Source organism: Dreissena polymorpha, chromosome 8 (assembly GCF_020536995.1).
Source record: "Dreissena polymorpha isolate Duluth1 chromosome 8, UMN_Dpol_1.0, whole genome shotgun sequence".
NCBI classification, from domain to species: domain Eukaryota; kingdom Metazoa; phylum Mollusca; class Bivalvia; order Myida; family Dreissenidae; genus Dreissena; species Dreissena polymorpha.
The window spans coordinates 2668294-2692990 of NC_068362.1; the positions used below are offsets into that span (position 1 = coordinate 2668294).

Below are 24697 nucleotides of genomic sequence, written 5' to 3' on the forward strand. Positions count from 1 at the left end.
CACAAAACTTGATGCTATTATCAGGTTTGATATTTTGGCGAAAATGTCATGAAGATCGGTCAACTAGTTGTATAGAAAACGCGACCTAAACTTTGTACGAAATCAGTGTTCATTTTACAGTACAGAGCGATTGTTCGACGTTAAAATAAAATCTAATGTTCAAGTCCGAAATGTGTTTAACACAAATCCGTTATCGGACTGTATTATTGTTGTGTTTAGACATAAATTAAAGTGTAATATAGCAAAATGCGTGGATTTGAATTTCCTACAAGATTATACCAAAGTGAAAATAAATGCTCTTAATGCAAAAAAGTTTTTTTGTTAGCGAAGTTTGTTACCTTAAATTTCTGATACAAAAGGTCGTGTTAGAACAAAACATGCAAAATAAATATTGTTGCTACTATTTAGTTGAATATTGTGTTGTAAATTTCGTCTTGAAATCATGAGACGTTCTCGAGAAAATGTTATTCCTATGTTCCTAAAAATGTTTTTTTGATTGCTAACAGAACTAACGTTCCAGTTATACATGGTTTAAAGTCAAGTCGCTACCCTGCTCAACTTACGACCAACACATGAAATACAATTCAACATACATGCAAAAACATGCAAACAAACGAACAAGCATAAAATACAAATTCATCTTTTAATTTGTAAAATGAAATTTATTCCACCCAGTCATTCCACTCCTACACACTGCACATTTGCTCAACCTGGATACACATGATGAGCAAAACGTGTGTCCACATGGGACCAAAGTACAGTTTTTCTCTTCCTCCAAGCAAACAATACAACGTTTAAACCGGCTTATCGCCTCCGCAACGGCCCGGGCTATCTCTGGAAATAGACAATATCACCATACATAAAAAAAAGACCCAAGCGCTAATTTTTCGGGCGTCTTATTTTTCTGAGAATGAGGCATTTGATGGCTACATGGATTGATATAAAATTTACATTACAATTTTTTGTATAAATAGCGGATGAATGCGTAACTGAGTCTCAGAACGTTTGTTCGCAAACATGTCGTTGTATCAAAAACTTCAAACATTTAAAAACAAGCCTACCCATGTCGGCGTGTTAAAGGAAAACCTGGCTTGCCAAGGGTTCATTTTCGACCCTTGTGCTTTTTACAACCCTATTTTTTACACCGCTATTTTTAATTGAGTTCAATGAGTGGCTTGCCATGCGCGCATTTGCATTTGAAACATGGACAAAGAAAATGTGAAATAAAGGCATCATTTTATTTACAAAGTTCAATATTTGGCAAACAAAACGAATAAGTAAACAAGCATTGTAAACAAACATACCCGCTTCAAACTGAGCAATTTCTTTATTCCAGTCTTCCGTTTGGGGTACCACGAAGTTGGCCATTGTGATTTGAATTACAATTGATTACCATATTTGCCCGGGTCGCTTTATATACTTACGGAGTGGCTCAATATCTATATATAGTCAGGTCCTGACATGCAAACGTGCAGGAAAATGATGCAGGGCAAATTTTGCACGCGTGGCAGACATTCATATTTAAAAAAAACACCCAACTTAGTTCATGTCTGAAAGATTTTTATTAAACGTACCTTTACGACATTTCCATTTGAACCATAAGCACGAAGTAAAACTTCAAAATAGTGACACAAGAACTCGATCTGATATTTTATGAATATTTTTGCGAAATGTACTGAAATCAAATACTAACGCAGCAGTTCAGTGAAGTTACTGAGTGCAAATAAACCTTGCGTCATTTTTGAAGAAAAGTCCACAAAGAGATGAGTATTTGCGAGCAAATTTAAATGCCAATATCTCAACAACCACTGCAGATATTGGGATCAAATTTTTACTATGATATTCAACTTAGTTATGTTCGAAAATACAGTCTTTGTAAAGAAAACTTGTTTGCTTTTTCGTTTGTAGAAACAGTTGAATAGGGTATTTTTTTTTAATGATTAGAAAAATTGTTGGTAATCAAAACGTCATTTTACTCTACGATCACACTATATCTACCAATCACAAATAACGACCAACACATGAAATGCATTTTAACATTTTATTTTACGATGATAATTAACAAACAAGCATATACACAAAGTCAATCTGTCCAATGGATTTTTATCCAGCCTGTAACATCAATCCGGCACATGAAACATCTTTCCCCGAACATCTGCATGCAGCAGTTTTGACAAAAAGTATGCCCACATTTTGTCAAGGTACAGTTTTTTTCGCCATCGTAGCATATTGTGCACGTTTTCAGGGCTCGAATAGCTTCTTCCTTCTCGAGTTGAAGTTCTCCTCTTTGCGAAATCAAAGCCTGTTCCTTCTCGAATTGAAGCTGCGATATTATTCTTTCGCTTTCGCTATCGTGTTGCTCTTTCAGCGCTTTCTCGCGTTTGGACCACTCTGCATTGAAATAGCGCTCTTGGTCATCGACCAAATGTCCACTCGCTTCTCTCTGATAAGAGGAAGCCTTTTGCAAACACGATATCATTTTTGTGCATACTTCGCGGCCTTCCTTCGACATCGCATAGTCGCTGCCGTTTACAAATGCTGTCATCTGACTTCCAAGTCTGTTCAAATGATAGCCGAACGACTTAAAATCCATCGACGCCGATTGCTCTGGTCGAGTGTATGGCCTTGTAGTAGCATGCCGCTTACCCTTGCCAGTCGATGTCGTTTCGCCACTGCCACTAGGAGCATTTGTGTCCTCGAACTTCGGCAGTCGGTGTGCGTATTTCGGCATGATTTAGCGTCAATATTCTCTCTTGGAGTTGCAAATCACGAATGATAACCATAGCTGTCCGGGTCGCCTTAAATACCCGACGGGCTGGTGCGTTTTTACTATATAGACAAAGCATAGTGCTTACATACAAAAGTCTTTGAGTACAATGAATAGCAAATTTCTAACGCGTGGTCGATGTAGGCATTCATACTTAAGAAAAGCGCTGGACAAAGTTGCATGTTTGAAAGATTTTGATCAAACGTACGTTAGCGAGTTAGGTCAGTATCTGAGAAAGACATTTCCAACACTACGCGACGACTGTAAATTGTACATTAAGCACGAAGTAACTATTCAAAATAGACGACCCGATTTCGTTATTCATGTACCAAATGTGAGACCATGTTAGAAAATTCGGAGTTTACATGGAAAACATTCTCAAATAGATTACCTTTGTAACCAAGCGACTAGTGTTGGCATCCTCCGTTGGCATTTGCTTAACTCCCTTATTGATAAAAGCTGGCATTTCCGCATGAATTCCCATGTTAGAAAGCAGCGTTATTGAGTCGCGAAACCCATGATCAACCACAAAGACATCGTTCGGCTTTATCCATTCTTTAATTTCTTCTATGTTGTTGCAAAGAATATGATTTAAAATTGATGCGTCGTTATTTTTTGAGTCCGAAAAATATGGCCCTAGAATGCTTACAAAATATCCTGTAGTTGTTACTATAACCATTGGTTTTACTAAAGGACGGCCTTTGTGCACACTGTATGAACGCCGTTGAAATTGAAAATTGGCACTTTTCTGTATATAAATGTACGTACCGTCAATAACTAATATTACTTGATCATTTTTTTCGGCCAGAAGAGATTGAGCTAAAGTCCTTGTATGAGTGTCAATGACATTTTCACGACTGATGTGCTGAAAACCTAAATAGTGTTGAACAAAGTTTTGCATTAACATCGTCCTTACAGCTGCAATTGCCCTTCGTACACTTGATTTTGAAATGCCAAAGAGAGTTGCGAGTAAACTATTAGAGATTCCGGTTTTCATTTTGAACAAAAAAATACCGGTCGTTGTTGATTTCGATCTAGCTGGAGTTTCTCTAATATGCTCTTTCAGCATGCTGTGGAAGTCCAAAAATTGTTCCTTGTTAAGGCCAGTCATGTTTTGAAGATCAATATCAGAGTAATATTCAATATTTTCAAAGGACATTCGTTTAACTGATGATTTAATGGCAAACTCACGCACCGTATCTAAAAGCTCTGTAATTGTTGTTTTGTTTACAAAGGCGTCGTCCATTGATTTAAAGTTAACAAATGTATCTGGATGGAATTGAGACAATGAAAAGTCTAAATGGCACGGGCAGCATCTACTATGAGCAGTTATTAAAATATTGTGCTTAACAAACACTTCTGTTCTTAGTTGTTGTGGCACAACGATAAGTTTTGGCCCAGGCTTCTTACAAATGAAGCAGTACGCGTGGCTTTTCGAGGCTGCTTGAACTCGAAGTCGTACAGACGGCGGACTTCCGGCACAGCACGTACTTTCTTGTCCACCATTTTGGAGATTGGCCTGATGTAACACCGGAAACGGAGCTTGTCGGTACGCAGGTCGCGAACATTTGCCACAAATGAAGTCAGACTCGCTGCTTTCAATCAAGAAAGTTTTTCTAAGATACTTTCCTAGATGCTTGTTGACAGGCCGTCTCTGGCGAACTTTAAGTTTGCATTTGCAAACTATGCACTTGGACTGATGCATCCTGCATTAAAACATATTTCAAATAGAAACAATACACCCCTATTAGTTAGTTCGACCCTATCAGTATTTATAATAAAAGGAACTGTAATTATTGTTTTATGATATTTTTTTTCAAACTGCATGAGTACTTAAACTAAGAAAGTTTACACTTAACAATTAATGATTGTGTGTTTTTTTATATAACTTAAAAATGCGAGTAAATGTCAAATAAAAATAAAATTGGAAAAATATACCTGCTGGAGGCGAGATTTGATCCACGCTCGCCAGCGTGGTGCGCCACTAACTATACCACTACGCCATGGTCTCTATTACATATCAGATGAAATACAACGCTACATCGTAATGGCTGAAAGAAAAAGGAAAACGAAAACCGTACTTGTATCGTTTAATTTTCCTTTAAACATGTTATTCTTTCTTTTAAGCATGTTATTTTACATTTCTCAAACTAATTTAATACGTTTTCATCACTTAAAATCAAAGAAATCAGCATATATTTAAGCGTAACACAGAAATTATCATGTCTAGTATACCTGTCGTCTGCAACGATAGTATCGATACGCAACGCAAGAAAAAAACAGTGTTATTTACAAATAGATTAATGGATTGAAATATTTAGGAGCTTTAATAATTCGACTATAATAAAATGTATGAAAAAAGTGTTTACCTCATTGTCTCATCGCGGTAAATTCAAGAAATCACGCAAAATTAAACGGTTGCTAACAACGCTGTCAACTGTAGTCAGTACAGTACTCTGTTAGTCACGGACTAGTAGAGTTGTTTCCCGTGAAAAAGATTATTTCGGATAGTTATTCTCAGAAACAAAAATCACAATAAACATAAATAATAAACAATAAACATGTGTCGATTAGACTCAATTTTGTTTGGAAAAGAACAACATTGATACTAACGGGAAGTATAAATTTAAATCGGTAATAATTCATGTTTACGTCTGAAGCGGCGGATTTAAAAACACGATAAGCAGTGACAATGTCCAAATGTTTTAAATATTTTCCGCCAATTGCGACACCTTCAAACTTAACCCACTTAAAGAAGTAACATTATAGGTTATATGAACGAAATATCTTGATGTCGCATTTGGCGGAACACATTTTTTTTAGCCTTAACATGTAGCATTTTTGCTAAAAAACAGATTTTTTTGGCATACTGCCAAAAATCAATCATGTTCATATTGGTGAAAAGACGACGAACACAAAAAGTTTCTGTATATATTGTATAAACGAATGTTAGACAACATAAAAACAATGTCAAATAAAGCATTTCATTGCATTTGATTTTTTCGAAAATACAAGGCCAAATAGGCACTTTCGTGAACCTAGTCCTTTCGCCACTTTACCGTACGTCACAAATGTTTAATATTTTCGAAGTTATTTTTACATGTTTTAATTTGGACTTATAACGAAGATTAATGAATTAAAAACCAATGTAAACATGCAGTATTTTGTTATCGGCGGACATTTAAGTAAAAGACGAGTCGGCCTTACCGTAAACAGTCATCATTCCTCCGCTTCAGAGATTAATTACTTTTAAAAAAACCGCACAGAATTATGTTTTTTTTTTAAATTTTTATTTAGTATCTCATCCATAAGTAGAGTTGACTTTTAAAGTCAATTTTGGGAGTGTTTTTAGGTCGACTTATGGCCGCAAATTTACGGTATTTTTTATATCATGTTCGATAGGAAGTTCTTATATCAGTTGATGTGTCATTTTACTAAGACTTAATAAATAAGCAATATTTTATTGTAGCAATGAATCTGGGGTCCGTTTCATCAACGATCGTACGACAAAATTGGAATACGACACATATTTCAAAGACGCATTTTAACTAAACACCAAATAATAATACTATTATTTTTCCGTATATCTATTCAATTCATTGTTTTCTCACATATGGTTTATATTTTGAATGCATATTGCTGAACAGCTTTTATATTTTCAGTCTCCAAAATTAGGTCGTAGATTAAGATTGTCGTACGATCTTTGATGAAACGGCCCCCTGATTCATTAAAACAAACAATTTGCTAACAAGATGTATGACATTTAAACCACAGAAAGCAACACAAACAGTGAATATTAAAAATGAATAAGTAAATGCTGATGACAAGGAAGTTTTTAAATCGGTCAATGTTTGGATGTTAGTCATTTTACTCGGTATGATCTATACAATCATCATTTTTAGTAAAATTACATCAGATTTAACAAATAAACAATACGATACCAAGATGTACTATATTTTACCAGATGAATATTGATAATATAACAAAAATCGTATAAACTTAAGCTCTATACTATCGCTATTTTAAGATCACACTCGGGTTTTTCAAACAATTTACAGAAGAACAAAATCATAAAAAAATGTTATATTTGATAATAATTAATGGAAAAGGGGCGAAGTAATAGGATAAATAGAATATTTTGTTAATCATGCGAGGCTTAAAAACGTGGTAGAAACATGGCAGCGAAAACCCCTGTAAATCATTTGTAAAAGATCACATTCATTCCCGCAAAAAATGCAGCGTCCTTTTTATTTTATTTCATTATTTCTTTTAAAATTAGAGAGAGGTATGATAAACAGACAAACCAGTAACTGCCTGATCTTTTTGTAATATATCAGGCTCAGCACGAATAAAATAATGGTTCAGCAAGCTTGGCCGTTATTATTCTAAGTCTTGCCTGATATATTTCAAAAAGATCAGTCAGTAACCTGTTATTCTCTATATATCTACTGACTGTGTTCATGAATCCTTCAAAGGGGTAATAAATCTGCAATATTACTATATTAAAGATGGTAAAATTGCACTAAAAAATAGTGCTTTTATTAAATTAACGGTTCACCGTCGTTTTTTTTACATCTAACAAACTCGATTTTTAAACAATCTCATTCAATGGTTCAAAGGTAGGGACATAATTTGGTAGGTCAGCTCCAGCTTAATTGAACAGATGCATTTTTAACCAGGTTTTCCGAAGGAAAAAACTGGTTATTAGATTGTTAACCAGGTTTTCTGAAGGAAAAAACTGGTTATTAGATTGGCGAATGCGGGCGGGCTGGCTGGCTGGCTGGCTGGCTGGCAGGCTGGCGGGCGGGCGGAACAAGCTTGTCCGGGCCATAACTATGTCGTTCATTGTCAGATTTTAAAATCATTTGGCACATTTGTTCACCATCATTGGACGGTGTGTCGCGCAAAATAATTGCGTCGATATCTCCAAGGTCAAGGTCACACTTTGAGTTCAAAGGTCAAAAATGGCCATAAATGAGCTTGTCCTGGCCATAACTATGTCATTCATTGTAAGATTTTAAAATCAATTGGCACATTTGTTCACCATCATGGGACCGTGTGTCGCACGAAAGAATCACGTCAATATCTCCAATGTCAAGGTCGCCACAACTAAAAATAGATTTTTAAAAAAAACAAACTTACAAAGGGGGTTAATTTTGTTTGTTCATTTCAAAAGTTCAGTTTGAGTTTTCTCCCTTTATCAGATTTTTTTTCACAATGAAAACCTGGTTTTGTGACAATTTTGTCCCTTGTTCTTTTTTTTTTTTCATTTGATCATATCCCTGTTTTTGTCAACAACAACTTTGAAGTGTAATAATTGTACAGATTTAAATACCAAAGTAATTCATGTAAAAAATTGGCAAAAAAAATCCTGTTTTCTTACCAGGTGCTAACATGTCAGCCCCAGCTCCACTCTGGTTCATCCTGAGAACTGTTTCAATAGATGATTTTTAGCTCATCTATTTTTTGAAAAAAAATTATGAGCTATTGTCATCACCTTGGCGTCGGCGTTGGCGTTGGCGTTGGCGTTGGCGTTGGCGTTGGCGTCGGCGTCCGGTTAAGTTTTGCGTTTAGGTCCACTTTTCTCAGAAAGTATCAATGCTATTGCATTCAAACTTGGTACACTTACTTACTATCATGAGGGGACTAGGCAGGCAAAGTTAGATAACTCTGGCGTGCATTTTGACAGAATTATGTGCCCTTTTTGTACTTAAAAAATTGCAAATTTTGGTTAAGTTTTGCGTTTAGTTCCACTTTTCTCAGTAAGTATCAATGCTATTGCATTCAAACTTGGTACACTTACTTACTATCATGAGGGGACTGGGCAGGCAAAGTTAGATAACTCTGGCATGCATTTTGACAGAATTATGTGCCCTTTTTATACTTAGAAAATTGACAATTTTGGTTAAGTTTTGTGTTTAGGTCCATTTTATTCCTTAAGCATCAAAGCTATTGCTTTCATACTTGCAACACTTACTAACTATCATAAGGGGACTGTGCAGGCAAAGTAATGTAACTCTGACTGGCATTTTGACAGAATTATGTGCCCTTTTTATACTTAGAAAATTGAAAATTTGATTAAGTTTTGTGTTTAGGTCCACTTTATTCCTACAGTATCAAAGCTATTGCTTTCATACTTGCAAGATTTATGAACTATCATAAGGGGACGGTGCAGGCAAAGTTATGTAACTCTGACTGGCATTTGGACGGAATTATGGGCCCTTTATACTTAGAAAATTGAAAATTTGGTTAAGATTTATGTTTTGGTCACTTTACCCCTAAAGTATCATAGATATTGCTTTCATACTTGGAACACTCACAAACTATCATAAGGGTACAGTAAAAGGACAAGTTGCATAACTCTGGTTGTCATTGTTACGGAATTATGGCCCTTTTTTGACTTAGTAACTTTTAATATATGGTTAAATTTTGTGTTTCGATCCACTCGAAGTATCAAGGCTATTGCTTTCAAACTTCAAATACTTACATGCTATCATGAGGTTACTGTACCTGGCAACTTGAATTTTACTTTGACCTTTGAATGACCTTGACTCTCAAGGTCAAATTATTAAATTTTGCTAAAATTGCCATAACTTCTTTATTTATGATTAGATTTGATTGATACTTTGATGAAACTACTCTTACCTGACATACCACAATAGACTTCACCCAAACCATCCCCCGTGCCCTCCCCCCCCTCCCCCCCCTCCCCCCCCCCCCCCTAATTTTTTTTTTTTTTTTTTTTTTTTATAAGATCATCTCACAAATGACCACCACACCCTCACACTATACCCCCACCCCACCCCCCCCCACCCCCCCCCCCAAATTTTTTTTTTGATTTTTTTTTTTTTTTTTTTTTTTTTTTTTTAAGATCATCTCACAAATTATCACCACACCCTCACACTATACCCCCCCCCCCGATTTTTTTTTTTTTTTTTTTTTTTTTTTTTCGCTTTTTTGGAAGATAATGTAATAAATGTCCACAACCCCACACTATACACCCCTCTTCACTCCACTCCTCCCTCCTTTGTGATTGAAAATGAGAGTCCCTTCACCTTTAAAAAGAAAATAGATGAGCGGTCTGCACCCGCAAGGCGGTGCTCTTGTTTTATATCTGCAATGCTAACATGTCAGCCCCAGCTCCACTCTGGTTCATCCTGAGAACTGTTTCAATAGATGATTTTTTTATATCTGCAACATGTTATCACAAAGCATTTACAGGGTTCGCACAGGGCTTGAAAAGTGCTTGAAAACGAGTCCTAGGCTTGAAAAGCCCTTGAACTAAGGTTGGCCTTGAAAAAGTGCTTGAAAAGTGCTTATTTCATGTAAAAAAGCATTGAAAATGTTTATTTCTGTTCAAAATTACTTTTATCATCGCCATGAACTTGACTCGTTCTTAAGGGAAATATTACGAAAATGTATCATATATTCCTTCGCGCAAAAAGTTGAGTACGAAATATAAGTTTGTACACTACTGGGTACGAAACGTTAAGTGTACACGTCACAGATAATGTGTACTACGTCAGAGGTTCTACATTGTAATCAATTTTCGCGAGTAAAAATGCAGCGATGGGGTAGTGTCGTTTCAAACCAGAGTGGTTAACTGAATATTCCTGGAGCTACTTTCTGGTCATAAACACAGATGAAATGCAGAAAAATGCTTAAATAATTACAACTTATACGATACATCAACATTCTTTTAACATAAATATTCATGGCGCTATTTTCTGGTCATAAACAAGTTGTCAAAAGGACGTTAATTGTTATGTTTTGCGCAAAATTTATGAATATTCCTGGGTACATTAAACAAATGACATTCAAAAAGCACATTGTTGGGTCTATATTAAAACCATTGGTGTAGGGGGAATGGGGGAAAGCGCTTTGAAAAGCCATTATAAAGGGGAAACCCACAAAGAAAACATGAAATTGAGAAGCAAACAAGGTTCCTGCAATGTGTTTTTTGGTGAAACAGGAAGGTACTATTGTTAAAACTGTTGAATCTAAAACAGACATAACAACAACAGCCCCGTGAAATACAAAATGTTATAGTAACTGACTTCTGTTTAAATGAAATAAACTAGTCTGTTTGATGTGAGCATAGAAAGAGACAATGTGTTTGTTTGTAATATCTTTAAAAAGTAAATACATATGTGAGACTCATTGAGTTAAGGATGGATAACATGTATTTGTATGTAATAACTAGAAATAACATGTATGAGTTATTGTGAAATAAGTTTAATGTGTTTGAGCAAATAAATGATATATTACTGTGTTAATCTGGCTTGAAAATGCATTTTTTTAAAGGAAACTAACGTACGGTTCTTGGCCTTGAAAATGAAAATTTGGCCTTAAAAAATCCTTGAAAAGTGCTTGAATTTAGGTTTGAGATTTCTGTTTGAACCATGATTTAATAACCAGTATTAGCTTTTAAATATTGTATCAAAGTTTAAAATTGTTTGCATTTATAGACTAATATTGAAAATAATTTACGTGTTAACAAGGCCATTTTTTTATTCAAGGGGAACAATAAATTGTGGACATTGAGATATATTTGAGGATTCTATTAAACATTGTGAACAATAAACGTGCCTTGGTATGATGATGTCATTATTTTCAAGACTAAACACTGCTTTCTGGAGTGTTTAACTTACCTAGTCTTGATTTTCTAATTAGTATTTAGTTTTTTATTTGATAGTCACTGGCCGTCTTACTAAAACTTAATGCTGTCACCCTATGAAAGTAACTATATAGACTTAACAGACTTGATGCTTTCAATAAATGTGCAGTCCGCACAGGCTAATCAGGGAGGACAATTTCTGCTTTTATGGAATTTTTGGTTTAAATGATGTCTCTTCTAAGCGAAATTCTAGTAAAGGTGGAAAGTGTCGTCCCTGATTAGCCTGTGTGGACTTCACAGGCTAATCTGGGATAACACTACGCACAAGCATTTTGCCCAGTTTTCTCAGAACACAACACAAAATGTCAATTTTAAACCACAAGAGCTGAGTGTGACCTTTGCTTCTCCAAGTCTGTTATAACATGAAAGAAGTGAAGACATGTTCATGTGACTGTAACTTACTTAATCGTCCAGGGGTGTAGTTAATTTCTTCCCTGCGGGATTCTATCCCATTTTCTGGTGAATAAATGAAAAATGTAATTATAGTATTACAAAAGCTGAAAAAATTGAAATGTATAATAGTACTGGAATATATAAAACTCTAAATCACCTTTCCCATATAATGTTGTTATCTTTTATACTCAGAGCTTATATGGTAAATCACAACAATGCTGAAAAATACCTTTTGTTTAATCCAAAGTTTGTTGCTTAATTTGTTACACCTGCTTAAATCCGAAAAATACCTTTTGTTTAATCCAAAGTTTGTTGCTTAATTTGTTACACCTGCTTAAATCCAATACCTGTCAAAACTTTAACCTTGGTCATAACTTTGCAATATTGAAGATAGCAACTTCATATTTGACATGCATGTGTATCTCATGGAGCTGCACATTTTGAGTAGTGAAAGGTCAAGGTTATCCTTCAAGGTCAAGCCTTTAACTCTCAAAATCAATGAAAATTTTGTAATATATTTTGTAAAATAAAGTTAACATAAATAATCAGTGTTCTTATATAGCAATGCCCAAAATTTCAACGTTAGATGTGCTCTGGTATTGATTATCAGGTCACTAGGTCAAAAGTCACAGAGCCAAATAACGTATTTACACAATGGCTGTCAAGGTCACGGTGACTCAACTTAGAAAAATGGTTTCTGGATGATAACTCAAGAATGCTTACGCCTAGGATCATGAAACTTCATAGGTATATTGATCTTGACTCGCAGATGAAATAATGATGAAACTTGACCAGGATGTTTGTCTGGACAATATCTAGGTCAAGTTTGACATTTGGTAGAGATTGAATGAACCGACTCCTCTCAGGTGAGCGAACTAGGGCCATCTTGGCCCTCTTGTTGAAGGAAGTAAGGTGCCTGGCTTTCGATGAACTCGGTGTCAAGCTGAAAAAAAAATGGATGTTAGTTAATCATATCGCTCATAAATAATAATAACGATATGTATTGTGGTACACAATCAATGCCTGTTGATAAGTAATTCACTTTGTCTTTGAAAGTCATATTGTCTTTTACTATCACTTGTTGGTCTATTCTCGTGAGTTTTTATATGCATCTCATTGTTATATGTAGGGTTAACCGGATTGTGCTTCTTCCTTAGTATATCTACACCTTCTGTATGTTCCATTTTCAACGTTATCTCTTCTTACATCGTGATCTTTCACTGTATCCTTCTTTCTCATATTCTCTGAATATGAATCATATCTGGTGCTTGTAAGAACTTTACTGTTGCTTTCCCTCAATCTCTGCAACTGTCTATCTAACTTCAATTCTTTCATTTACGCTCATGCTATCTGTCACATCATGTTTTTCGGCGTAAGCTGCATAAGCCAGCTTTTCACCCTGACTTGACCTTTGTAAGTGTCCAATAAAATTCAAATAAAATTTCCCGCGGCTAGGTACGAATGAATACACTTCATTTATTCCATTGGCTGATTTGAGTATACCACCAGAACATTGGAAACATATCCGCGTCTTTGTACCACTGTTTTACTGTATGAAACAATTTTATCTCTAATGAAAAGGCTTAATAGATAGAACAGTTTTACACTCAATTCTCGACATCAATACAGTTTGTGCGTACACCTTTTATTTTCAGAGTATTACCAGCGCAAAAGCGTTTATACTTAAAAGGCTATGTTCTCATATTTAGTACTTACTTCCATATTCCTGTTAACATGTTAACATGTAAAAGTATAAAGAGCAGTGGAAGCGAGGCCTCACTTTAAAGAATTGCATTTCAACCCGCGAGGTTTCGGGTCAAGTCGCGGACATTCAGAGTTTATATACAGGTCATCACCGGAGTTCGCGGTCAGTAAAATAATCGTTATATAATAAAGACGCTATCCGTGAACTAGGTTACCTGGAATTTTCTTTAGACCAGAAATATGTTAAAAGAAGATATTCAGCAATATAATTATGGTATGTCAATAATAGATTCTTAATGTGTTTTCAACAATACAATGATAAATATTATTTTTAATAAATTTAACAATAATTATTCCACCATATTGCCTAATGTACTAAAGTGATATTATGAGCATGTAACAGTTTATAGGTGTCTATCGCAACCGTTGATTATTTTTGATGTTTCTACTTCATATACACTTATAGTAATTAATGCAGCATCAACATACTAAAACAATATACCAGAAAGAGAAAAATAATGCATTTGAATATTAACCGTACTTTCGTTTGACAACTGATCATGCGTTTACGAGTTGAACCTAAATTTAGTTTTAGTGCAGATTTGTTCATACGACACAAAGACACAATATTGTTTTACGGATCATTTCGGCTTACAGGACTGGGTGGGTCACGTAAGAATATCGAATATAAAATATATTTTTATAAACAACTGGTAGCAAGGTGAGTTGCAGATAATTGATCAGTAACCACATTTTAACTAACTATTTTGACCTGTTAATTCTTTTCAGCTCAATTCAACAGTGCAAAATGCCCATAATATCACTTTAAGCATGAGCACGATGATTCTCGATACTGTTAATAATCGAATCAAATAGCAATGCCCGACAGACCACTAAAACAGGTTTGTTCTCGTGTGGCCGGTTGACTCGTATGTTTAAATTTCACATCCATTCTTCTTTTGGTTTTCTGTTTTGTATCTATAGGTTTATGACCAGCAATATGTTATAATGTAAAATAAGCCGCGAAAACTCCCCGTAACATCCCGTACTGCGTGTGATGCAGCTAAGATCGAACTGCACAGAAAAAGACATTCGCTATCCTTGATCTCATTCATTAAACTATTTACGCCGTATATCTTTTTAGCCGGATTTTTTTCGAAAAAATCTCTGCTTATAGATTGATGTTGTCGGGCGGGCGGGGGGGGCGGGCGGGGTGGCGGCGTGCTCGAAAATGTTAAAGTTCTTATTTCATGGTATAACTTTGGTATGCTTGGACCTAGAGTCTTCAAACTTGACATGAAGGTTGGCCAGGATTAACAGATGACCACTGGTCATTTCAAGGTCATTCATTTGAAGGTCAAGGTCACTGTGACCTTCAATATAAAAAATGTTAAAGTTGTTATAACTTTGGTATGCTTGGACCTAGAGTCTTGAAACTTGACATGAAGGTTGGCCATAACTAGTTAGTAACCACTGGTCATTTCAAGGTCATTCATTTGAAGGTCAAGGTCACTGTGACCTTGAATGTAAAAATGTTAAAGTTCTTATTTCATGGTATAACTTTGGTATGCTTGGACCTAGAGTCTTCAAACTTGACATGAAGGTTGGCCAGGATTAACAGATGACCACTGGTCATTTCAAGGTCATTCATTTGAAGGTGAAGGTCACTGTGACCTTCAATATAAAAATGTTAAAGTTGTTATAACTTTGGTATGCTTGGACCTAGAGTCTTGAAACTTGACATGAAGGTTGGCCAGAACTAGTAAGTAACCACTGGACATTTCAAGGTCATTCATTTGAAGGTCAAGGTCACTGTGACCTTGAATGTAAAAATGTTAAAGTTGTTATAACTTTGGTATGCTTGGACCTAGAGTCTTGAAACTTGACATGAAGGTTGGCCAGAACTAGTAAGTAACCACTGGGCATTTCAAGGTCATTCATTTGAAGGTCAAGGTCACTGTGACCTTGAATGTAAAAATGTTAAAGTTCTTATTTCATGTTATAACTTTGGTATGCTTGTACCTAGAGTCTTCAAACTTGAAATAAAGATTGGCCAGTACTAGAAGATGACCACTGGTCATTTCAATGTCATTCATTTGAAGGTCAAGGTCACTGTGACCTTAAATGTTAAAATGTTAAAATTGTTATAACTTTGGTATGCTTGGACATAGAGTCTTCAAACTTGACATGAAGGTTTGCAAGCACACTTAGATGACCACTGGTCATTTCAAGGTCATTCATTCTAAGGTCAAGGTCACTGTGACCTTGAATGTAAAAATGTTAAAGTTCTTATAACTTTGGTAGGTAAAAATGTTAAAGTTCTTATTCCATGTTATATCTTTGGTATGCTTGTACCTAGAGTCTTCAAACTTGACATAAAGGTTGGCCAGTACTAGAAGATCACCACTGCTCATTTCAATGTCATTCATTTGAAGGTCAAGGTCACTGTGACCTTCAATGTTAAAATGTTAAAATTGTTATAACTTTGGTATGCTTGGACCTAGAATCTCAAACTTGACGTAAAGGTTTGCAAACACACTTAGATGACCACTGGTCATTTCAAGGTCATTCATTTCAATGTCATTCATTTGAAGGTCAAGGTCACTGTGAACTTAAATGTTAAAATGTTAAAATTGTTGTAACTTTGGTATGCTTGGACCTAGAATCTCAAACTTGACGTAAAGGTTTGCAAGCACACTTAGATGACCACTGGTCATTTCAAGGTCATTCATTTGAAGGTCGAGGTCACTGTGACCTTGGATGTAAATATGTTACAAGCTTGAATGATAGTCTGTGGTTTCACTTGGCGGGGTAGCCTTCAGTCCACTCAAAGACATGAACTTCTGAAGTTTTACAAGGTCAGAGCTTGGTTTTAACTGATCGACGTTGAAGTCACCAATTGATATCAGTGTCTTTTCACCTAAAGGCAGCTGGTTTACAAGGTTGAAGAAACCTGTGAGCGGTGTATTTGGATGGAAACTTCAAACAATATGTTACTAATTTGCTAATAAAAAAATTGAGATCAAACTTTCCTAATTGTCAATTCAAGTTCATATTTGTGACCTTAAATGTTATTGTTGTTCATGTATATGCATGCATTCAAAACATAACACAAGGTTTGCTCATGCCTTGAAAAGTACTTACATTTCATTTTGACCTTTGAACAATATTTCACTAATTTAAGTATTGCATTGACAAAAACACGAAAGGTACTTTCCTGTCATTTAAATCAAAAATCCGGCTTCAATGCGGTCATCTCCGACCGCGGAACTCTTGTTTAAAGATATTTCTTGTTCATATTCATCTAGGAATGCAGTATCTACATGTACATTACTGTTCTGTCTTTCAGATGCAAACAAAACTTGTTTAAGTAGTGTCTGTGCACTCCAGTTTTGTTTTCTGTATAGATCTGTTCCATATGGATGCCCACTTCAGTCATGACAATGAAATTATTAATAAGCTGATTTTAGTTTAGTTACACGATGTTGTGTCTGCACTTGATAGTAATAAGGGTGCTTTTTATCCAAAAATAATGTTCCAGTTTCATTTGGTTTCAGATAGAAGTCTTTCAAATCACCATCTAACATGGATTTACATTGATTGTAAGGACACTTTACTTTCTTTACTCTCTTTAGCCACTTAGCACTGGTGAAGTCATTATCACGCACTTCTTTGTACTCCACACGTTTCATAGATGACGGAAGTTTCCAGTAAGCGGGATCCTGGGTGACTGTTGTGGAGTTGCGTATTCTCACTATTTCCATAACCGTAAACAGCATGGCTGCGACATGGGTACACAATTTCCCTAAACCGGCCATGCAGTCACAGTGAGAAGCTTGGATCACTCCATTTGGTTCTACAATCGATCACGGATTAAATGGCTTGTCTCTTAACTTATGGAATGTAGAACCTGTGAAAAAGACAACAATTTTATTTATCTATAAAACGTCAATTATGGATGACCGTTTAAGACATTGTAATTAATTTTATTAATTAAGATAAAAACTTATTATCTTTTTAACCTTTTACCGATAGATTTATTTTTATTTACAGATAGAAAAAAATAAATATATATTGCTTCAGGTTAAATCAAATGAATTTAATGCTGCAAGGTGAATAAAATAATCAAGCGGTAAATAAAAATGAATTTATCTCTCCAGGTGAAAGAAATTTTTAATCTTTAAAAAAATTAATGTAGTGCTCAAGGTGAATAAAATCATCAAAATAAATTTAATGCGTCATTTTAAATTGATTTTGTTTACTCAGAGCTGGGTCTAAAAATGTATAATTTTTTTTTAGACCCAGCTAAGCAGCTTCCAGCGATAAATTGAAATATGATTTTTTTTAACGGCTTCTTCTTCAGCAATAAAGTTATTTCTATTTACTGATAGCAATAAAAATGTATATGTCTATTAATAAATGAAAATAATTTCTTGACGTTCCCTGTTAAACCAATAGAAATTAAGACAATCTTCATATAAGTTTCAATCTTCAAATTTACACAAATAAATTTATCGCACCAGGCAGACCCTAGACAGGCTAGAAATGTAAAAGTCTCAATAACGTGAAGCAATCATATAGACTCTAGCGCACAGTCTAGACAGGCTGGAAATGTAAAAGTCTCACTTACTTGAAGCAATCATATAGACTCAAGCGCACAGATGCCTTGGGTAGAAATACAAACAGTTGGATGGGGTCTTCATTACATTCAAACCCACAATTTTTGTCATTGCGGAAGTTACTTAAATACCAATGACATGGACGCTCAAGATATCCTGCTTTGTATTGCTTTCCTCGTAATCATTTCATTGTTTGCTAGCTAAATTCATTGAAATTTAGAATCCTTAAGTATCAGTAAAAATATAAAATGGCACTAAACCCTTTGATCTGATTACATGTTTGCTGCCAATGACAACGGCTCGAACGTCAGAAACCCAGCCACTCTGTGACTGGTTGTATGCATCCAAACCCTTCAAACTTTTCAAATCATCAGTAGTGTATGGGCTGGGGGAAAACAGTAGATAATTTACAATGTCTGGATAGGTAACGCTAGGAAGCAGTTTCTTTTCATCCGAAAATGATGTTTTTATACTAAGTTTATATGGATCAGTTCCCCTGATAATTTTCAATTTTTCTAGCCCTAACTACTGGCTCCAGAGTGTCTCTGAATGATAACTGTATACTCTCCACTTTTTTACTTTCCATTTTTAACAAAAACAATATTTATACAGCGCAGAAACTGCAAAATATCTTGTTACATTTTCGTAACCGCCAGCTGGCAAAAATCAATATCTCCAAGATGGCAGAATAGCGGTGCAGAGGTAAAAATCTCCCTTTCGTGCAATGGGTCTATAAGTTGTACTTGTCCTTTTTATAGCTGTTCTGCTGATTCACATATTTGATGAGCAGACAGATTGCAACAATAAGACCATTAACATTACATGTATTATAAAAAAGAATTCAGTACATTACTCCTTTTAAACACTTTACTCAGTATCGACAATGTTCCGGCTCCAGCGAAACAGGTAAACATGAGAGAAGCATCTCTCCATTACACTACATAACCAGTGGTTTACAACTGTTGAATGGGGTTAAGAGATTACGATTATCAATTGGCCATGCTTATGAGCAATGGTTGTACAAACGAATCTTTCACACTATCATTTTGTATCCTCTTACTATTCAACACAAATCCCCTAAATACGTCCTTAAATTTCACCGACTCTTGTCAGAAACTCTTCACAAACAATGTCGTGATTGTGGTACTGGTCCCACAGCTCCCCAACTCTCTTGTCCATTGAGACGTACACAGCCCTTCTGTTTCTGATTAGGGACTGCTGCGATACCAGCTGTTGATGGATGTTGACCATTTTAGCCTCTTCAAGCAGAAGTGGTACCAAGACGTACTTCTACTAGAACTGTAGTGATCCTTTACCAGCCTTCTGGTTCAGTTTCTTGTGCCAGCCCTCCGTATCCTTATTGGTGCACACAGGCTGCCTGTACACAGACTACTTCTCTGTTGAAAAAAAAGTGGTGTCAACCCATATGTGCTCCACATATTAAAAGAAATCACGTACATTCTCTAAGCTAGTGTCTGCGCAATCTTTTAGGCGCAGAAAAGCTCTCCCAATATCCCTGCCGGGAAGGTAAAGCAAGCAGGTTACTGATCAGCTGATGCACAGTTTAACGTTCTCTGTAAGTCCTGATGAGACCAAAGTCCTTCATATCTTTTATCACAGATTGGGACCAATGGAATGCGCAACCTTTCAGAACAGTTTCAGCGAATACCTGTAGAAGTGCCTGTCATAAACCTCTTTAAGTCCATACAGAAGCACTCAACGGCAGGAGCTTCTGGGAGATTTTGTCGAGTACCTTCTTTAAAATGGCTATGTAGTCCTGTTTCCTGCGTCCTGACATCAGAACAAACAGAGGAAACTGTTTCATTGACTCGCCCTCCTGTATGAACGCATGAATCGACCTAAGTTGCTTGAATGGCTTTTTGACAACCCTGAATGTCCCGTCCAGGTACAACTTCCTGGCATTCTGTAGGAGTATATAGAAAATTATATACAAAGAAAATGCTTAGATCGTGTCACCATAATGTAACAGCATTTCAAACAGGTTTATTAATCAACCCTGTGATATGCAATAACGTGAGTGTCTGCACATCTGCACCTGATAACTTTTCCTATTCCCAAGAAATGGTGGAATATTCAGGCGCAGACCCAAGGTATCTCATTCCTTTGATATGGTAAAGCCTTTATTGGCCATGATTCCATCTCCATTTTAAAGTTCCTGACTTTCTATTTTATGTTTCAATAAATCAAAAAGTCCACTTCATTGACAATTTTTTTTGTCTGATGTTACAGTTGTGTACTGTTATAGTTCATAAGTATTTGGTATTATGGGTTTCTGAGGTTGCAATTGGGTTCTAAGCTGGTCTAACGGCAGGTTAAAGACAACACACTGGAAATATATATTTAAATTATATATATTTATGAAAAGCAAGAAAGCTGGTCATCTATGCATACATCAAAGGCATATCATCATCGATTGATTCATATTCGTATCAATACCTGACGACAATTTTAACATAAATAACAATGGCATCGACAGATGTTATAAATACTTGAAATATAGGTTGCACAGGTAAATCAATCTAACTTACAGTTTACAAGCATAAAATACAATATGGAACTGGCTCAAAACATACAGAAACAAAAAGTTACTAAAGCAACATGGTACGCAATTACCTGCAAATATGTATGTAAATGATATATATTTATGAATAGCAAGAATGCTGGTCATCTATGCATACAACATCAAAGGCATATCATCATCGTTGATGTTATATACATACGATTGGTCAGCGCTAGAGGGGCATTAGCATAACAAAGGAGAGTGGACATGTGAAGATAAGTTAGTTTACCTGATACGGTATCCTACATATTGCTACTGTTTACGTCTACCTACGCTTTCTCATGCTATGAATACAACTAAGGTGACGGATGGACCTCAACTGCATATATCACGTGATGTAAGGTAAAACAAAACTATTTCAAGCATTGATGCATTTTATTAGCTGGACTATTATATATGAAATATATATAGTGGAGCTATCCTACTCACCCCGGCGTCGGCGTGACCGTCTGCGTTACCGTTAGGGTCTGCGTTAGCGTGCAAATGTTAAAGGTTTCGTACGACCCCAATTACTTTCATTGTCCCGTGACATATTGCTTTCATATTTTGCATTCTTGTTTACCAACATGACCCCAACCTATAAACAAGAGCAGACAACTCTATCAAGCATTTTGTCATAATTATGGCCCCTTTTCCACTTAGAATATGCAGCAAATGTTAAAGTTTTCGTACTACCCCATTTATTTTCATTGTCCCTTGACATATTGCTTTTATATTTTACATACTTGTTTACCAACATCACCCCAACCTATAAACATGAGCAGACAACTATCAAGCATTTTGTCATAATTATTGCCCCTTTTATACTTAGAATATGCATATTATTGATAAATCTATTTTTAAGTTTACGTACTACCCAAAATATTTCCTATATCCTTTGACATATTGCTTTTATATGTTGCAAACGTGTTTACCAACATGACCCCAACCTATAAACAAGAGCAGACCACTGTATCAAGCATTTTGACATAATTATGGCCCCTTTTACACTTAGATAATTGAACATTTTGCTTAAATTGCCATAACTTCATTATGATCAGATTTTATTATTACTTTGACAAAACAACACTTACCTGAATACCACAATGTATTCCACCCAAACAATACCCCACGCCCCTACCCAGAATCCCTTCCCCCCCCAACCTCCCCCCCAATTTTTTTTTATACCCCCCTCTCACCCACAACCCCCCCTACCACCACCCCCTTCCCCCCCCCCAATTTTTATGTCCCCCACTATAGTAGTGGGGGACATATTGTTTTTGCCCTGTCTGTCTGTTGGTCTGCTTGCGCCAACTTTAACATTTTGCAATAACTTTTGCTACATTGAAGATAGCAACTTCATATTTGGCATGCATGTGTATCTCATGAAGCTGCACATTTTGAGTGGTGAAAGGTCAAGGTCAAAGTCATCCTTTAAGGTCAGAGGTCAAATATATGTGGCCAAAATCGCTCATTTTATGAATACTTTTGCAATATTGAAGATAGCAACTTGATATTTGGCATGCATGTGTATCTCATGGAGCTGCACATTTTGAGTGGTGAAAGGTCAAGGTCAAGGTCATCCTTCAAGGTCAGAGGTCAAATATATGTGGCCCAAATCTCTTATTTTATAAATACTTTTGCAATATTGAAGATAGCAACTTGATATTTGGCATGGATGTACATCTCATGGAGCTGCACATTTTGAGTGGTGAAAGGTCAAGGTCAAGGTCATCTTTCAAGGTCAGAGGTCAAATATATGTGGTCGAAATCGCTTATTTTATGAATACTTTTGCAATATTGAAGATAGCAACTTGATATTTGGCATGCATGTGTATCTCATGGAGCTGCACATTTTGAGTGGTGAAAGGTCAAGGTCAAGGTCATCCTTCACAAGGTCAAGGTCATCCTACAAGGTCAAACGTCATATAGGGGGACATTGTGTTTCACAAACACATCTTGTTTTTTTTTAAACATCATCTAATAAATTACCACACCCCACATTATACCCCCCTCTCACCCCCCTACCCCCCCCAATTTTTTTTTTCCTTTTTTTATTTGTGAAAGATCGTCTAATAAATGACCACACCCTACATTATACCCCTTCTTAACCCCCTCCACCAAACCCCCCCCCCCCCATTTTTTTTTGTTCCTAACAATTTCTGCATGATGGCTTACGTTATAATGTCAAGCACTCCAGAGCTCCAGATAAAAATTTGGTTAAATTCTTATTTACACCCTATTTTAAAAATGAATTCTTATTTTACGCCCTATTATAAAAGTAATGATTCTTCAAAAATATATTACCAAATAATTGTGTATTCATGGTTTTTGACACATCAATAATTTAAAATTTTGGTTTATAGTCTTGGAAAAGCCTGGCTTTCCTTTTGTTTTTAACTGCTTTAGATTCAGTCATTTACGCAAGAGCTTATACATTCATCAATTATTGAGGAAACCATGCTTTGGGTGTTTGGTTCATGAGAATCTAATTGAAAGAATGCATGCAGCGTGGATTTTTTACACTGAAATGGCTTTTTTTGCCTTCCCCGCTTCGATACACCGCTTCGGTCGACCATTATGATTTTTTATGTAAAACGCTTACTGACACTTCGGCTTAGGTCATAATGGCCTGTTGGTCGCCGTTAAAGTCATATCAAAAACTATATTTAACATTTGATTTTAATGACATTTTGAATAGGTATACAGTATATAACTTGTGTATACAAATTACAATATTTATTATTAGTGAATAATTGTAATTAAAAAGGTACAATAGCAGTAATGACTCGCCTGCAATATTAGGAGAACAGACCGTTTTGCCATTCGACTGTTCTTAGGTGTGGCTCTTTTCCTCACAGCAAACGCTTGAGTGACGTTGACTTAATGTTTTTATTGAGCGCCTAAACGAGTCAGAATTGGGATGAAATGTTTACCGTATATAATTTGCTACTGGAACTTTTACGCATGTTCGAAAATTTCAAATTCGTGTTTAATTTTTTCAACGCGTAACTTTACGCAAAGATTTTAAATCTAAATCGTTATTTAAGAAAATTAATTCGTTTTTACGCCTTTACGCATGTTATCTGGAGCACTGAAGCACTCGAATAGTCGAGCGCGCTGTCCTCTGACAGCTCTTGTTTATAAACGATTCAATTATAGACCTGTAACACTGATATACCTCCAGTGTATAAATGCCACACAAACATTATGCCATCTCTACAGTCCACTCCAACCAGGCCCTTAAAAGTGTTTGTTGATTTATAATCTGAATATGTCTGTGACTTTCGTTTCAGTGATGATGGCATTTGTATTTTAAGTTCCGTGCAATCAATGATTAACATAAGATTTGGGTACTGTTTCTTGAATTCAGCGGTCATGTGTTTTGAAATATTCTCAATGTGAAAAAACATTAATCGAGCCTAATGTAATGTACATTAAATTAATCCATGTTTTAAATATTCTTGTTAGCATTGAAAGTGAAATTTGAAAGTCAGAGTGGCCATATGAAATCTTTATTCAACAAGCCAAGTCATAACTTCATCATAGTCATTAGAAATTCATCCTCTACACTTACATATCCTTGAAGTGTGGTAAGCATTTGCATCATTGTCATCCTCTTCATCACTTTTATCACTGGTATCCTGATCACTCTCAAAATACTCTGCCCCACACGTGTACGCCTTTCTTCTTGGACGATCCCAGTAGGATATCAAGCCACGGTCTTTTTTAGGCACAATCAGTTCTAGTGCATTCATAAAGATTGAAAGACTTGCAAATCCAGTGAAAAAACGAAACAGATTCAATTTTGGGCTGGAATTTATTATGTACTGAAGCGAAAATCTGTGTGCACATGGTATGGGAATGTCTGTCTGTATGTCGACGTGTACTCTCCTTTCCCCTTCAGAGGCCGTGTCCCTGGGCAACAGATAATATTTTGGGTCAATTAGTTTTCACTGCAAGCTTTTTGTAACAAT

The 24697-nt window shown here is 35.8% G+C and overlaps 3 long non-coding RNA genes across 3 annotated transcripts in view; 2 read left to right on the plus strand and 1 right to left on the minus strand.

Annotated features, from left to right (window-relative positions):
• Nucleotides 1-4337: 4337 nt before the first annotated feature.
• On the minus strand, nt 4338-5997 carry LOC127842925 (uncharacterized). Its single transcript, XR_008031984.1, has 3 exons — nt 5137-5997; nt 4706-4818; nt 4338-4473 (listed from the first exon to the last, which is right to left on the minus strand). It is a non-coding gene; the product is annotated as an uncharacterized LOC127842925 (long non-coding RNA).
• Nucleotides 5998-14762: 8765 nt separating this feature from the next.
• LOC127842918 (uncharacterized) lies at nt 14763-15630 on the plus strand. The gene is made up of 2 exons (XR_008031976.1): nt 14763-15328; nt 15474-15630. It is a non-coding gene; the product is annotated as an uncharacterized LOC127842918 (long non-coding RNA).
• A 6518-nt stretch (nt 15631-22148) lies between these two features.
• Nucleotides 22149-24697, plus strand: part of LOC127842913 (uncharacterized) — a 78992-nt gene continuing 76443 nt past the window's right edge. Inside the window, exon 1 of the long non-coding RNA XR_008031968.1 lies at nt 22149-22286. This is a non-coding gene — a long non-coding RNA (uncharacterized LOC127842913). The remainder of the gene's footprint in view (nt 22287-24697) is intronic.